Genomic DNA, 15547 nt, shown 5'->3' on the forward strand with positions numbered 1-15547 from the left:
TAACTTGTTCTCTGTAATATCGTATAGCTTTGGAATCGTGACATTACGTACTTTCGAGGAAAATAGGCAGATTTGAGGTTTCTCGACTAATGCTGCGTTTCAATACTAATCCCGTTTAGCTCAGTTGGTAGAGCATGGCGTTTGCCACGGGGGGCCAGTATGAAAAATGTATGCACTCACTAACTGTAAGTCGCTCTGGATAAGAGCGTCTGCTAAATGACTAAAACGTAATCGGAACTCGGAAATGTCCGACTTGATGTATAACTACAACCAGTCAGTGGTACATTTCCTTGTTCCGACCAGCATATGAACGCGTGACGATTAGTTTAGCAATTGAGTGACGTATCATGACAACGTGAGCGCGATTGGTCGACATTCTGCTGCGTGGGGTGTTTACGTTAATACGTTTACGCTAATACGATCCCTATCTCTTCCTTTCTGTAATATCTCTGGTGCGCTGGCTTTTAGCGGGGTTGATGTACAGTAGCTAGCTAGCACATTTAGCCACCTAACCGGAGGTACACAGAAGTGAAGTCGCCCGTCTTAACCGATAAACCGACTGGTTTTGGGTAAGTAAAATCTGAATCGGTAGCTTGTTTTTCACTTTATTGTCTGAGTATTATTGACGGTATCTAGCTAGCTAAGTAGCTAACATAAACTGTGCGAATGGTTGCCCGGTACGGTAGTTAGCTGCTAACTAGCGTAGTTACAGCACACAAGCTAGCCTTGCCAGGATTGTTGTGGAGGACAAAAACCTCGAACGGTACTTAGCGAGTATAACGTTAGTTAACTAATTAGGATACGTTGTAGCTGACCCAAACGATAAATATGACCAACAAGGTGAAGCTAATGTATCTTTCATAAGTAACTAGCTGGCTAGTTAGCCAGCTAACGTTACCAAGAGTCATGGCTATGATTTGACGACAGTACCCACTTAGCTAGCCTTCTAACTAACTTAGTTAGCCATCTAACTAACTGGGCTAACGTTAGCTAAGTTGGCTAACGTTAGTACCAGGCCTTCTTTCAACCACACAGATCCAACTTACGACCTGTGGTGGGTAATTTAGAGATGGATATCAGTCAGCTGACATATGCAGCCACAAGTACAAAAAAGCCAACTGAACACGTGTGCTGTTATCTTGTGTTGAGAAATGGACAGGGTCTCACTCGTACTACTCTCTTATTACAGTTCTGACTGTGTTTTTTGTTTTGTTCCATGTTTAGGTGGGTGATTTCCACAAGATGTCGTTCCCTCCTCATATCAACCGACCCCTGTTGCCACCGGGCATCCCCCCACCACAGTTTGCTGGTTTTCCTTCAGGTTAGTCATCGCATTCTATAGGTCTGTCTGTATGTAAATTATACAGCAACTTTGACTAGATTGTGAATATGACTGATTTGTAAGGATAACGAATACTCTGCAAACCTTTTATTGAGAGAAAAACATTAATTTAATCCAAATACATTTTGTATACATTATCGGATTGTCTCTATTCCAGGTACCCCAATGATACCAGTCCACATGGGTATTATGACCCAAACACCTGCGGTGTTGGTGCCCACCTCCATGCCTGTGGTCAGTAAGCCCGCGGCCCCAAGGAAGGAGGCCGCCCCGGTGAAGGCCAAGGAGACGGACGAGAACAGCGGCCCAACCACCACTGTGTTTGTAGGGAACATCTCAGAGAAGGCCTCAGACATGTTGATTCGACAGCTGCTGGCGGTGAGGAAGGGGAACTTGCATGCAGATGTATTGGAAAGAGACATTAAGCTTTATTTAGGGTATAGGCAGTGTCTTTAGTCACAGGTCATGCTAGTATAATACAGCTCTGGAATAGACAGTTAGTTTTGCTTCTGTTTTTAGCATGTGTTGTTTCAGTTAGCCTTTAGGTTTGATTAATAAAAGCTGTTTCTCTATTGGCCAAAATGTTTTACTTCCTTTGTTTTCTTGGTTTTACCTGATAAAAATCAATGTCCTTTAGTAGGTCCCTGTAGTAAAGCAAGTCATTTTCACTCTTCAGAAATGTGGCCTGGTCCTAAGCTGGAAGCGAGTCCAAGGAGCCTCTGGAAAACTTCAAGGTAAAAACAGAACAGGTACAACACTTCTAAAGTACTCTACCGCCATGTAAGTCCAATGTCACCCTCACCAAGGCATGCTTTGCCAATGTGAAGCAACTACTATTTAGTGAAAAAATGAGCAGGCTCCTGTTCAGTAGGCACTAATCGGAAGAAAACAGACAAAAAAAGGATGTGACTACATGGACTTGTCTGATAAGAAAAACTCATGTACATTTTCCATTCCATGCCCTAATGAACACGACCCTGCTGAAGCTATTCCTCATTCCTGGTCGTGACTCAGATGGCTGTGTATTGATATAAACCCTCTATGCCCATTCTCTCCAGCTTTTGGGTTCTGTGAGTACAAGGAGCCCGAGTCGACGCTGCGGGCCCTGCGGCTGCTCCACGAGCTGCCGATCGGGGCGAAAAAGCTGCTGGTGAAGGTGGACGCCAAGACCAAGGCCCAGCTGGACGAGTTCAAGGCCAAGAAGAAGAGCAGCACCAACGGCAATGGGGTGGGTAATATAGTGGGGAAGGGGGACACAGCTGGAGGGATGGGAGAGGGGAAAGTTGAATTACAATTTAGGTTATGGGATAGTTTCTAGGACACCGCTTAGTCAAGGACTAGGCTTAATCTATTTTAATGGAATCTCTATTGAACATGCTTTTTAGTCCTGGACTAGGCTTCATCTGTGTTAGGGAAACCGGTCCTAAATTTTGAATGAAATTAAAACCACTTCAGCCTCCTGCCCTTATGCTGGTCTGTCTGAGTGACATCCAGTGGAGGCTAAGATGGACCCAGCTCTAGTAAGCAGGGTTGGCTAAACGAATGGGGAATTCTGTGCCGAAAGGCCTGGAACAAAATAGCCCCTTATACTTCAAATCATTTTTCAGCAAGTGAGGCTGAAGATGAGTTGACTTGGATCTAATACGAAGCTGCCTCTCACTCTCTTTTTCTTTCTGCTAGAAGGCAGAGGCAGAGGATGGAAAAGTGGAGGAAGAGGAGGAGGTGATTGACGAGGATGCCAAGAGGCGGGATCAGGTCGTCAAGGGCGCCATCGACGGTCTGATCCGCGAGTATGCCAGCGAGCTCAATGCTGCCTCGAATGACGAGTCCCCCCACCGCAGGAAGAAGAAAGAGAAGAAAGAAGAGGTATGTGGAACTTCCTTCTCTCTTATCGCACTTGACGTTTACCTGATACGCATTGGTTGTGGTACTGTATTGTATTTGGGCACATTATATACTGTTGAAGTCGGAAGTTTCCATACACTTAGGTTGGAGTCATTAAAACTTGTTTTTCAACCACTCCACACATTTCTTGTTAACAAACTATGGTTTTGGCAAGTCGGTTAGGACATCTACTTTGTGCATGACACAAGTAATTTTTCCAACAATTGTTTACAGACAGATTATTTCACTTATAATTCACTGTATCATAATTCCAGTGGGTCAGAAGTTTACATACACTAAGTTGACTGTGCCTTTAAACAGCTTGGAAAATTCCAGAAAATGATGTCGTGGCTTTAGAAGCTTCTGATAGGCTAATTGACATAATTTGAGTCAATTGGAGGTGTACCTATAATATAATAATAATAATAATATGCCATTTAGCAGACGCTTTTTTCCAAAGCGACTTACAGTCATGTGCGCATACATTTTTACGTATGGGTGGTCCCGGGGATCGAACCCACTACCCTGGCGTTACAAGCGCCATGCTCTACCAATTGAGCTACAGAGGACCTATATTTCAAGGCCTACCTTCAAACTCAGTACCTCTTTGCTTGACATCATGGGAAAATCAAAAGAAATCCGCCAAGACCTCAGAAAATTTTTTGTAGACCTCCACAAGTCTGGTTCATCCTTGGCAGCAATTTCCAAATGCCTGAAGGTACCACGTTCATCTGTACAAACAATAGTACGCAAGTATAAACACCATGGGACCACGCAGCCGTCATACCACTCAGGAAGGAGACGCGTTCTGTCTCCTAGAGATGAACGTACTTTGGTGCGAAAAGTGCAAATCAATCCCAGAACAACAGCAAAGAACCCTGTGAAGATGCTGGAGGAAACGGGTACAAAAGTATCTATGTCCACAGTAAAACGAGTCCTATATCGACATAACCTGAAAGGCCGTTCAGCAAGGAAGATGCCACTGCTCCAAAACCGCCATCAAAAAGCCAGACTACGGTTTGCAACTGCACATGGGGACAAATATCGTACTTTTTGGAGAAATGTCCTCTGGTCTGATGAAACAAAAATAGAACTGTTTGGCCATAATGACCATTGTTATGTTTGGAGGAAAAAGTGGGTGGCTTGCAAGCCGAAGAACACCATCCCAACTGTGAAGCACGGGGGTGGCAGCATCATGCTGTGGGGGTGCTTTGCTGCAGGAGGGACTGGTGCACTTCACAAAATAGATGGCATCATGAGGAAGGAAAATGATGTGGATATATTGAAGCAACATCTCAAGACATCAGTCAGGAAGTTAAAGGTTGGTCGCAAATGGGTCTTCCAAATAGACAATGACCCCAAGCATACTTCCAAAGTTGTTTCAAAATGGCTTACAGACAACAACGTCAAGGTATTGGAGTGGCCATCACAAAGCCCTGACCTCAATCCTATAGAACATTTGTGGGCAGAACTGAAAAGGTGTGTGCGAGCAAGGAGGCCTACAAACCTGACTCAGTTACACCAGCTCTGTCAGGAGGAATGGGCCAAAATTCACCCAACTTATTGTGGGAAGCTTGTGGAAGGCTACCCGACACATTTGACCCAAGTTAAACAATTTAAAGGCAATGCTACCATATACTAATTGAGTGTATGTAAACTTCTGACCCACTGGGAATGTGATGAAAGAAATAAAAGCTGAAATAATTTTCTCTACAATTATTCTGACATTTCAAATTCTTAAAATAAAGTGGTGATCCTAACTGACCTAAGACAGGGAAGTTTTACAAGGATTAAATGTCAGGAATTGTGAAAAACTGAGTTTAAATGTATTTGGCTAAGGTGTATGTAAACTTCTGACGTCAACTGTACAGTCATGACAAATTATTGGCACCCTTGATAAAGATGAGCAAAAAATACTGTATAAAATGGTATGTTCAAAAAAAATGGGGAAATTATATTTCATACTAATACAATTATCTATTGTATTTGCTGGTATACAAAAGTCTGGGCAGGGATAATGTCTAGTCCTGAGGAGTATACTACATACAGTGGGGGAAAAAAGTATTTAGTCAGCCACCAATTGTGCAAGTTCTCCCACTTAAAAATATGAGATTTTTTTCTCTCCAGAAAATCACATTGTAGGATTTTTAATGATTTATTTGCAAATTATGGTGGAAAATAAGTATTTGGTCACCTACAAACAAGCAAGATTTCTGACTCTCACAGACCTGTAACTTCTTCTTTAAGAGGCTCCTCTGTCCTCCACTCGTTACCTGTATTAATGGCACCTGTTTGAACTTGTTATCAGTATAAAAGACACCTGTCCACAACCTCAAACAGTCACACTCCAAACTCCACTATGGCCAAGACCAAAGAGCTGTCAAAGGACACCAGAAACAAAATTGTAGACCTGCACCAGGCTGGGAAGACTGAATCTGCAATAGGTAAGCAGCTTGGTTTGAAGAAATCAACTGTGGGAGCAATTATTAGGAAATGGAAGACATACAAGACCACTGATAATCTCCCTCGATCTGGGGCTCCACGCAAGATCTCACCCCGTGGGGTCAAAATGATCACAAGAACGGTGAGCAAAAATCCCAGAACCACACGGTGGGACCTAGTGAATGACCTGCAGAGAGCTGGGACCAAAGTAACAAAGCCTACCATCAGTAACACACTACGCCGCCAGGGACTCAAATCCTGCAGTGCCAGACGTGTCCCCCTGCTTAAGACAGTACATGTCCAGGCCCGTCTGAAGTTTGCTAGAGTGCATTTGGATGATCCAGAAGAGGATTGGGAGAATGTCATATGGTCAGATGAAACCAAAATATAACTTTTTGCTAAAAACTCAACTCGTCGTGTTTGGAGGACAAAGAATGCTGAGTTGCATCCAAAGAACACCATACCTACTGTGAAGCATGGGGGTGGAAACATCATGCTTTGGGGCTGTTTTTCTGCAAAGGGACCAGGACGACTGATCCGTGTAAAGGAAAGAATGAATGGGGCCATGTATCATGAGATTTTGAGTGAAAACCTTCCATCAGCAAGGGCATTGAAGATGAAACGTGGCTGGGTCTTTCAGCATGACAATGATCCCAAACACACCGCCCGGGCAACGAAGGAGTGGCTTCGTAAGAAGCATTTCAAGGTCCTGGAGTGGCCTAGCCAGTCTCCAGATCTCAACCCCATAGAAAATCTTTGGAGGGAGTTGAAAGTCCGTGTTGCCCAGCGACAGCCCCAAAACATCACTGCTCTAGAGGAGATCTGCATGGAGGAATGGGCCAAAATACCAGCAACAGTGTGTGAAAACCTTGTGAAGACTTACAGAAAACGTTTGACCTGTGTCATTGCCAACAAAGGGTATATAACAAAGTATTGAGAAACTTTTGTTATTGACCAAATACTTATTTTTCCACCATAATTTGCAAATAAATTCATAAAAAATCCTACAATCTGATTTTCTGGATTTTTTTTCCTCATTTTGTCTGTCATAGTTGACGTGTACCTATGATGAAAATTACAGGCCTCTCTCATATTTTTAAGTGGGAGAACTTGCACAATTGGTGGCTGACTAAATACTTTTTTCTCCCACTGTACCTAGTTTGAGGAGTTAGTAAGGCAACTTTGGTCAATGTGAGTTCAACTCGGGATAACCGGTCATACGTAAGGGGCTCACCTTTTAGCCAGGGACATTTTCTATGGCAACCAATCCTTCAGAACTAACCTGCTCTGGGGCAGGTTAACTCCATTTACCCTAAATGAAATGACTGAGGACCAATGAAATCAGACCCCCCCCCTCGCAAAGAGTCTGTCATCATCCCCTTAATTTGAGGAAGACTACCGATTTTATCATTTGTATTAATCAAATAGTTTTTTGTGTCAGTCTGGTTCAAAGTTGACAGCATGACTCTGAACACTGTCCTTTCTTCCTGCCTCCCATTGTCCCTTAGGAGGATATCAACGCAATTGACGGATTGGAGGATGACAAGAGAGACCTGATTTCTAGAGAGATCAGTAAATTCCGCGACACCCACAAGGTACAGTACCTTATTAATCTCTCTCACTCACATTGCAGGTTTTGGAAAAGAAGCTGCACACACTACTAGTACACTCCTTTTGGTTTTCACACTCACTGGTAGTGGACACTTCTGCAAGGACCTGTTTATATAGTCTATATCAGGGATGGGCAACTCTGATGGGGGTGGGGGCCACAATCTGAACTCATCATGAGGGGGCGCAGTTGCTCGTGGGTCTGCGTACCCATATCCATACCCCCCACAACACACACACACACACAGAGTTTCTTTTTTTAGTGGCCCCCCTCTTGACAACGGAGACATCTTTTAGTTAATTTTGTGCAATTCTACACATTTTGCCATGGGGTGTAGAGAAAATGTTGTAATTTTAAAGCAAGTTTGCTGCAGTTCTACACCTTTTGCCATAGGGCAGAGAAAAGATTTTGCAATTTTATAGCCAGTTTCATGCAATTCTACTCATTTTGCCATGGGGCGAAGAGGAAAATTAGCTGTTTTACAGATAATTTCCTGCAATTCTACACATTTTGCCATGGGGTGGAAAAAGGTTAGCAGTTTTTTATGTTATCTGACTAACAAAATCAACGGGGGCCCCCGGCCGGTAATTCGACCATGATAACAAGTTTAGATAGCTGGCCGCTAAACTAACTTGGCAATCTAAAACATTTTAGCTGACATGGGCTAATTGACTGACTATCAGTGACTGACAAAACAAGAGTAAAACTGCTGATGCACAACCACATTTCGAAATTCAAAAGGCCCACGGGCCACCAGTTGCCCATCCCTGGTCTAAATTTAGGATGGGAAAACAGTTTAATTTTTACATCAAAATATTGCATACCTTGCTAAAAAATCTCGAATTGTGACATATCTGGATTTTAAAAATGTAATTTCTATGTTGGCTACAGTACCTGTTCCAAACCGATTTTAATTGTCAGATTTGTAGCATTGTCACCGTTTTCAAACCTAATTTGACTCGTGTCGGCGGGACATTTATTTTGTATATATTAGGATATTTAGGTGTGACAGTATAGATGGCTAGATCCATAACTCATTCATCACACACAAACAAAATGCATGGCGATAATGTAAAGTTACCTTAAAGCTAATCTATTCATTAAACCCCACCATTATGATAGAGATCATATGGTGACTAAAGCAAGATGAATCTCAGAGCTTTGGAAAAAGTTGTCGAGGATAGCATGTAAGTATGAGCTTTCCTTTATTTTGTACATATACTGGGCGCTCCCCTCTCGAGGATTCGCATAGGGGCAACTGCACAGGCACTCTGGCATACGGTGGTGTTTGAGGTTGTTGAACTTAATGAGAACCTCTCAACAACACACAGCCAACCCTTTCCATTAGATACATGTCAACATAATGTTGGTCTTGCTTTTATGGGGACAGAAAACCACGCTGATTCGATTTCCATCTATTTATCATGTTGTCCGCAAGCCAGAGAGGCCAGTGAACCTGTGTGAGTCCTCTGTAAAATATGTTCATTCTACATAATGTGTGTGTAAAAGTCAAGTCACTGAGACTCAGTCAATAACCACTGCAGTGATTTGGGCTGTAGATTGTACTGTTATAGCAGGGGGGGGGCGCCCCTCCACAGCACTCTGCGTTCTGAAGACTAGCCAGGTGAGTTCCTACCCACCCTGTGGATGAGTGTGTGTTAGGGCTTTTCTCTATCTCTCCTCGTCCTGTGTCCACCTGTCAGTCCCTCTATCTCTCTCTCTCTTATTTTCTTTGATTGTCTCTTTCGGTCTGTCACTCTAGCCTTTCTCCCTTCTTTTCTGAACTTGTCTGTCTTTTTCTTCCTGATTCTAATTGCCATTCACCCTCTTTATCTTCAATTTCATGTGCCCATTATTTGTGTTCTGTTCATAGTTCATTATCTACAGCGGTAGACTTGCAGTAAAGGAGGTACTAGTAATACGTAATGAGTTCTTGTCTCAAGCACAAATGGTAAGGCCTATGGTTCATATAGGAGGGGATAGTAGTGTACCTGCAGTTACTCTATGCCCAAGCTGTCACCAGTAGAACGCAGAGCAAGGTAAGTTAAAGTAGGAAGAATAACCAATCCGATCCCTTCCACCCATAGTACCTGTGCTCTCTTTTCTCTATTCTCCCATATCTCCTTTTCTGCCTGTTGTTTTCCTTGCTTTTAGTCTTAAGCTGCACTAGACCCGTGGCTCTGTAGTTTGGGTCAGTCCAGGAGAACAACCATCGGTTGTTCGTTATGGCATAATGGACTGCTTTTGGCTGTCTGCCCTTGTGGGAAAGGCCCATAGGTAACCTGTGGTCTCACTGTGTATTTCACAAAAACCCAACACAAACTTGAGCCTCACAATGCATTCAGAATGCATGGTTTGTAATAGTCTGTAAATCAGTTAAGAGTACATGGGGAGCCATGAGTGTAGTGCTAGGAGGGAGTTGTCTCTTAGTGTGTGTCTGGGAAAGCGAGTCATGGGAGAACTACTGAAGACTGAAGCAGGGGTAAGAGCCTCTACGATTTAATTTACCTGTCCAGAAAATGTATTGAAAAAAATATGTACCAGGATGTTTCACAGCTTTCTGTTTTTGACAATGTACCCCATAGAAGTTAACGGTTGTTTTTGATGATTTGTTTGAGAGAAAGTGAGAGAACCTCTTGATTCCCCCCCCTGTGTATCGTTTGACCTGCTTTTCCTCCCAGGCCTAACTTTTATAGGCTTGTAGGGGCAGCGACGGGCTGAAATCCGTAGTTCAACACCTGTAAGTCACCAACAACTAGTTTAACAAAAGGATTGACGCCTTTTTTTTTGTTTCTCTTGTAATGAGGACACTGACTTTGGAGAGAAAAAGCGTTGTCTATCAAGCAGCGCCTTTTTCTTGTTTTTGAATGCCTGTGACGTTTGACATGGCCAACAAGATGTCTTCTTTGACCTCAAAGTGGTTTCCAGTGTCTTTAGTTGGCTTGTAAGTCACCCTGTATGTGCTAAACAATCATTGTACTATATTGATACTTTCAGGGGTCTGCAACTGGCGGCCCGCAGGCCAAATTTTTATTTGGCCCCCAAGGTTCTCAGTAAAAAACAAAAACATGCTATACATGGACAAAGAAGTGCCGTGTCTCATGAAAGCTTGTTGTTATTTTCCCATAGAAACTCTTAGCCCTGCCAAGGAGTGCCTGTTGTGCCAAAATGTCAGCCTTTATCTAACTACTTCATCCTTCGATAACAGGAATCTACATTGTTACAGTAGTCCCCTCTGCCCCCAGAGCCTGGAAGCCACTTCTGTGCACTTATAGAGAAGTGTGTGAGCCAGCCTCACTGTGCTCCTGTTCTGTTGCATGGCTGTCCTCCCGGAGCCTCCAACTTATCAACCTCCTCTGTTCTCTTTGCAGAAACTGGAGGAGGAGAAGGACAAGAAGGAGAAGGAGCGTGCAGAGTTTGAGCGCGAGCGACGGGAGAGGGACAAGGAGAGGGAACGTGAGAGGGAGCGCCGGGACCGCGAGCGGGAGAAAGAGCGCGAAAAGGAGAGGGAGCGGGAGCGCGAGAGAGACCGCGAACGGGACAGAGGTGACCGAGACCGCGATCGTGACCGCAACCGGACGAAAGAGAGAGAACGGGAGAGGGAGTGGGAAAGGGAGAGGAGCCGCGACAGGAGCAAGGACCGCAGCCAATCCAGGTGTGTGTTTTTAAATAAAGCAATGAATTGTGAATGAAGGAAGGAAGGAATGATTGGGAGGTAAATAACTAGGTTGGTGATGTGATTCACAGAGAGGTGAGTCGCGACAGAGACAAGGACAAGAAGCGTGACCAGGAGGATGAGGAGGAGGTCTACGAGCGGAGAAGGCTGGAGAGGAAGCTCCGAGACAAGGAGGCAGCCTATCAAGAGGTAGCTTCACGCACACACTTAGCATTGCTTACAGTGGATTGAGAATGATGTGTGTGTTGGCTATGAAATGTTGCTTAATTCCTGTCTCATATCTGTCTGAAGCGTCTGAAAAACTGGGAGATCCGCGAGAGGAAGAAGGCTCGAGACTACTCCAAGGAGTCTGAGCGGGAGGAAGAGCGCAGGAGAGAGATGGTAGGAAGAAACACAAACCCTGTTTTCACCCACGCATGGCAATCCTGGGTTGTATTTAGCAGGGAGAAAACCTTTTGAAACAGGGGGAGGTACTACCTGAACTTGTCCAATAGGAACGCCAATTTTCATTGTCCGTTGCAAAACATTTTGCTACGCTGGGCCCCACTACTGAACAGGACTCAGGTTTACCACTGAGCCGGACGTGAAATGATGTCCTTTTGGTTTGAAGGGTCCTACCATAGACATATTCGTATGTGTTTACATTCATCATTGTGTCCTACAGACTAAAGAAAGCAAAAGGCTGAAGGAGTTCCTAGAGGACTATGATGACGACAGAGATGATCCTAAGTACTACAGGTGACAACCAGCACTAAATAAGCGGAGAAATTTAATTAATTTATGATGCTGATCCGCTAGGTCTACATACTACAGAAAATAAATCAGAATATAATATATAATGGAGGCCATTTTAATGTCGATAATGTAAACGGCCAAGGTGATGGCGGCCTGAAACGTCAACATTATTACACCTTTTTGGCTTCGGCATTTAGGAAGTGAAATAAAATAAACAACCCTACTTTAAAAAATCACTAAGACATGCATTGGGTGTCAGGGCTATTGTTATAAAAGGTGTTATTCCGTGTGCGACCCCTAGGGGCAGCGCACTGCAGAAGCGTCTGAGAGACCGGGAGAAGGAGACTGAGGTGGACGAGCGCGACAGGAAGAGAGAGAAGGAGGAGCTGGAGGAGATCAGACAGAGACTGCTGGCCGAGGGACACCCAGACCCCGAGGCTGAGATACGCAGGGTGAGAGAGAGAGAGAGAGAGTGTGTGTGTGTGTGTATCTGACTGTGTGTGTGCCTGAAGGTCATCTTCTCCTCAGATCCCTTTGTCTATATGTCTGCGTTGTAAATGGGTCTCTATCCATCTGGCTATCTTGGCTACACAATAACGTTAGGTGTGTGCGAGTGTATCCACTTTCCTGATTGTGTAAGCCCCTTGTCTCACACTGCTTCTCTTTACCGATTGGTCCAGATGGAAGAGGAGGCGGAGCGTTTGCGCCAGCCCCCGGTGAAGCCGGAGCCCGATCCCGAGGAGGAGCGGGTGCACAAGGTCCCACGGGAGGACCGGGACCGCCGAGGAGACCGGGAGCGAGACCGAGGGGAGCGAGACCGAGGGGATCGAGACCGGGAGAGAGAGAGGGGGGATCGAGACCGGGAGAGAGAGAGGGGGGATCGAGACCGGGAGAGAGAGAGGGGGGATAGGGACCGGGAGAGAGAGAGGGGGGATCGAGACCGTGAGAGAGCGAGAGGGGATCGAGACCGGGAGATGGAGAGAGGGGATAGAGACAGGGGGGACCACCACGTACCCCACCATCACCACCCCCACTCTGATGATAATGATGATGTGGAAGAGGGGGAGGAGGAGTTTGATGACGATGACCAATCGGGGTCCAAGCCCTGCCTGAAGCCCACGCTGCGGCCAATCACGGCGGCCCCCTCTGTTTCGTCGGCCAGCGGGGGCGCCACCCCCAACACGCCTGGTGGCGGGGACGAGTCGCCCTGCGGCATCATCATCCCCCACGAGAACTCGCCCCCTCACGAGACCCTGCCCCAGGAAGAGTTCCGCCCCAAGATCGGCCTCAGTCTCAAACTGGGTGAGTTCTGTCGGTGGGACAGGAAGGACAAGCTAGGTCTAGAATCATCTGGAGATAATATAAAGACAACTACTATAATGCTAACTAACTACCAGGATACATGATCTGTTGTGTAGATCCAATTGAAGTGCCTCAATCCCTAATGAAGGGGAAAGATCGGGACCAAATAAAATCATGAAATAAGACTGTGCCTATCTTTACCATTCATTTTAGATTGAGGCATATAGCTGTATCTGCACAACAGATGTCTTGGGCTGTGGCCTGACAAACTTTAATTTTGGGCGAGAACTGTCACTCAAACTGCTTTAAGATATCAATGAAATAGAACTGTCCTGTTTCAGACATACTTGAAGCCTTTCTTCATTGAGTATAATTTCTAAATCTCTCTCTCCAGGAGCCACTAGCAGCCCCAGCCAGCCCAACGTGGCCATCAAACGCAAGAAGCTCACTGTGGACAGTGTCTTTAACAAATTCGACGACGAGGAGGCGGACGAGGCTCCCCGCAAGCGCAAGCTGGTGCCACTGGACTACGGCGATGAGGACAAGAACCTCCAGAGTGTGGTGGACGGGGCCTCGGGCCTGGCAGCCATCAAGGGCGCCAACACAGAGGAGAAGCGCAAGCACATCAAGAGCCTGATCGAGAAGATCCCCACGGGCAAGACGGAGCTGTTCTCCTACCCGCTGGACTGGTCCGCCGTGGACTCGGTGAGGATAGGATGTGGCAGTACCCTGCATTCGTCTGTTTCTGCTCTTTTGACAACTAATTCTATAATGTGTTGGCAAGAGCGCAGAAACCGACTGGAAACCAGGGAGGAAGTATGGTTGGTTTGATAATTCAATGACAAACCATGAACATTTTGATAATGTGTATCCCTACAATACTGGTACAGACCTATATGAATAATCTCTGGTGCAGTGACTAAAGTATGTCTGACTGTCCTTCCCAGACTCTGATGGATCGACGCATACGCCCCTGGATCAATAAAAAGATCATTGAGTACATTGGAGAAGAGGAGGCTACGCTAGTCGATTTTGTCTGCTCAAAGGTGTGTAAGTGTGATTGCGATGCAATTTACTGGGGAGCTGGGTGTTTTGGCAGAGTTTCATTCTGATTCCTTAATTTTGACCTCTCCTCCCCCAGGTGATGGCTCATGGTACACCACAGGGTATCTTGGATGATGTTGCCATGGTGAGTATCCCAAGAAATAGACTGGGAACATTCTCAGAATGGTCTGTCCAGCTAAAACCTATTTTTAACTGTATTTGCAGAGATTTTTTTTTTAGAGTTTAGGTCGAAGTATTAAACAGGCCTTAAAACAGAGCCTTGGTGAACCCCTTTTGATCTCCTGATTTAAAGAAAAGTTGTTAAAAGTACTAAATCATTAATCTAACTGCAATATTGTTTCTCTACACCAAGGTTCTGGATGAAGAAGCAGAGGTCTTCATCGTCAAGATGTGGAGGTTGCTGATCTACGAAACGGAAGCCAAGAAGATTGGGCTGGTGAAATAAGAAACCCAAGAAAGCACTGAACAAATCCAACTTGTTCTAATAGAGTAATCTGACTTTAGTGTTATCAGTCACCAAAAAGACTTCTCCATTTGAGCAGCCTAAAATCAAAGAATGGGCTCAACCTAATAATACCCCAACAACAGCTTTCACACGTTGAGCTCCCGTTTTCTCATTCTTCCAATAGACTCTGGTACATGTCTCTACTGCAGCTGCTGACTTTGTATTGGTGTATAGCCTACTTGTGTGTGTACTTGAATGACTGACAAAGTGCTTATTGAAGATGCATGAAAGCAACCACTTGGACAATGGCCCTACTACAGTCTCTTGGCTTGAGTTGGATGTTCCCAAGGGTGACAGTGGAGCTAGATAAGAGGTTAATGGTTAAAGAAGAGAACATAGATACTAAGCCTTGGAAAGAAGTTCACTGAAAAGCATCTCACCGCTGTTTCTCTATAGTTTTGTGATATTAGTACTCAACCATTCAACTTCTATCATAAAAAAAGAAAAATTGGACTGCTGTTTCTGTGGCATCTGCTGAGTGAAACTTCTGTTTATGAGAAGGGTAGACCTTTAAGTAGATTAGATTTGTCTTTGTATTACAAACAATACTTTCTATAAAGTCTGCTATTTGAGGATGATATGCCAGCTATTGAGCATTTCTGACTTGTGGTTGGTTGGTCTCGATGCTGTAACACACAGGAACGGCACCACCTGGAAATGTTAATTTGGGAAGACAAGCTTAAAGGATACTGATTTGTGAAAACATTGTCTCCATTTTGTTTTTGTATCTGTGGAAATTTGTTTTGAATAAAGATTTTTTTATAATTGTGTACTTGGGTTTTGTCAATAGATAAATATCCTGATGTGGCCTAGTGAGTCTTGCATACACCCTTACTATAAATTGGTATTTACTAGATATTTTACCAGAATTGTCTGTTAGTATGAAGCACCATGGATACATGGTACAAGCACTTTAGGATAGCCATTCATTGTGCTATTAAAGTTTGAATACTAGGGGCTTGTTAATGTGCATGTTGCCGATGGCAA

At 44.6% G+C, this 15547-nt stretch overlaps 1 pseudogene; it reads left to right on the forward strand.

Annotated features, from left to right (window-relative positions):
- The first annotated feature begins 426 nt into the window (after positions 1-426).
- On the forward strand, positions 427-15324 carry LOC121552778 (annotated as a pseudogene).
- The last annotated feature ends 223 nt before the right edge of the window (positions 15325-15547 follow it).

This window comes from Coregonus clupeaformis, chromosome 36 (genome assembly GCF_020615455.1).
Source record: "Coregonus clupeaformis isolate EN_2021a chromosome 36, ASM2061545v1, whole genome shotgun sequence".
Classification (NCBI taxonomy): Eukaryota; Metazoa; Chordata; class Actinopteri; order Salmoniformes; family Salmonidae; genus Coregonus; species Coregonus clupeaformis.